Below are 2,645 nucleotides of genomic sequence, written 5' to 3' on the forward strand. Positions count from 1 at the left end.
GAGAAAAGGATACAAAAAATATAAAGTGCATGTGAAAAATATTGATCATGTATTGAAAATATGTTAATCAAAGCATTTATAAAAATGTTAAGAAATTGTTTGCAATTTTCAGAGAAAAGTTCAAAAAAATTTAACTATGTTCGTGTCTTCCATCGATATTTGTTCTTAATATTTCGCGTTGTCGAATTGTAACTTACACTTGTCAACTAGATACCAATAACCGTATGCATGCCTATTGACAGGAGTTCAATGCCTGGTGGGGGGCATTACCTCAATACTAGTTCAAGTCCCGGTCTGATTCTTTCAACATCAATGGTTTTGCTTCTGGCAAACTACTTTAGAGGTCCGTAAAGCTGTAGATCAACGATGGAGCTGCGTCGAGTTCGGGTGAAGAGTTGACCTGGCTTCTTTCTTTTTTTTTTTTGGGGGGGGGGGGTGCTTTGGTGGTGTTGAAGAAGAGGGACAGTCGATGGTATTTTGCATAAGATTGTTCTATTTTTTCAATATTGTAAGGTTGGTGTTCACGTGTCTTGTAAGTTGATCTTACTTTATAAATGAGACACGTATTATCATGCAAAAAAAGTCCCTCTTCAGACGGGCCGGCCTAGTCGGGGGCTCCACGTGGATCGGGGCTTGCTTGCTCCCTTTCGTGCTCCGATTGTATCGAACGCCTCTCCTTTCTTCTCCCCCCGCACAAATTTATTTCCTTTTCAAAACAAATCAAAATTATATGGGGATAATGTGTACTCTCTCTTTCATCTATCTGAAAACGGAGCAGCTTTGGATTATGATTCCAGTCGTGTGAGTCGTTCGACCCTTCACTTCCTTTGCTCTTCTCATCGGACAGAGGGTGGTACCTCGAGGCTTGAGCGCGAGCGGCTCTAGCAGCATCGTCGGTCGAGTGGTGCGATTGAGCCAAAGAAATTATGCGCTGGGAGACGGCCGGCTGCGTGTGTCGCATAGTCGTATGGGCTGGAGAATGAGGTCCGGTCTTCGGGAGCGGTGAATAACCAGACACCTCCACCGACAACTGATCATGATGCTGGTGCACGGTGAATGAGAACTACCGGACCGAGTATTTTGGTTCTTCAGTAATTCATCCAAGACTTGGGGGGGGGGGCAGTGGCCCCCTGACCCCAACATAACTCTACCACAGCACGTGCCACTCCATCTTACGTACTCAGGTAAGAAAATCCAATATGTCGAGAGCCATGCCATGTTGATGCGTGTATTTCCAAATATCGCTAGGTAATTTCGTAAAGAAAGGGGTCTTACAAGCTGTCTGTGTCTTTTTTTAAATGCACATGCAATTTGTAAAAACGTTTGAATTAAGCATTCACATTTTTTATAAATGTTCTCTCATTTCAGAAATGTTCATGTTTTTCAAAAATATATTGAAGTGTTTTTTTAAGTTCACATATTTGAAACAATGCCTATGTAATATTGAAAAGTATTCGTATTATTTTTAAATATTTTCATATTCAAAAAATGTTCAGGTACTTTAATAATTGTACAGAAATTTTGGAACAAAAGTTCATCCAATTTTAAAATTTGTTCATACATTTATGGAATAATGCTCACACATTTAGAAAAATATTCATGTAATCCAATAAGTGTTCAAGTGTTTTGAAAAACTTTGGTGTGTTTCTTGAATGTTTGATTTAAAAAACTGGGGAGAAGGAAAATTTGAAAAAAGCAAAAATGGTAAAAAAGATAGTAGAAAGTAGATATCGGAATAAAAATGCAAAGAAATAAAAAAAATGAAAAAACAGGAAAGAATAACTGTAAAAGAAGAAAATCATATTGCACAATGTCCCACAATATAACTTAAAAACATCTAATAATGTTTAACAGAGGGAGTATAATGTAAAACCGAAAAAGGAAAAGCGAAACCCAGAAAAAGGCAGGACTAGAGCAAATGTGGGAAGACCCAATGAAAATCGTATGAAATAAATTGATATAGAAACTTTTCGCCCCTCTCCTGTTTATCCCTATGAATTTGAAGAGAAGAAGCGGCACTCCCATGTCTTAGTAGGCCGGCCAGTGAGCTTCTGCAGGCGGTCACCTTCTATATGTCGCTATTGTGTTGATTACTAAAAGCATCGACACACAGACATTGCAAATATTATCCTTTAAACGATCGCGGACGTGTCCGATCAGTGATCGAGCGTGTCTCCTATTTATCCATCTGCACAGTCATATATTTTTTTTTTCTTTCTCATATGTCCGATCATTTGCACGTAATTGGTGGAGAGGAAGGGAGAGAGAAAAAAGAACAATGAATAAAGAAAAAAAAAGATGGTCTAGGATGGGGTCGTATCCTATGTGATGGACTGACCGGGTGCGTCCGCAAGCCCTCGTATCCTCTTCATATTTGAAATGGATATGAGAGTTCGCGGACAGCCTGAACGAATAGGGATGATATAAGGGGTCCGGTTGGGTCATTTTTTCCTTCTCTTTCCTGTTCGGTCACTGACCGAATGCGTCCGCGGGAATATGAAGGGTCATTTGAGGCGTCCGGCTGTAGATGCTCTAACTCGACTTAATCTTAACGGCCGAGTGGCACCGCTTGCTCGACGGCTTGCCACATGTACTCCCGGAGTGCCCGGATACGTGCCTGGCGTCTTTCCCGCCGCGGGAATTTT

The sequence above is a fragment of the Hordeum vulgare genome, chromosome 5H (genome assembly GCF_904849725.1).
Source record: "Hordeum vulgare subsp. vulgare chromosome 5H, MorexV3_pseudomolecules_assembly, whole genome shotgun sequence".
In the NCBI taxonomy this organism is placed as follows: domain Eukaryota; kingdom Viridiplantae; phylum Streptophyta; class Magnoliopsida; order Poales; family Poaceae; genus Hordeum; species Hordeum vulgare.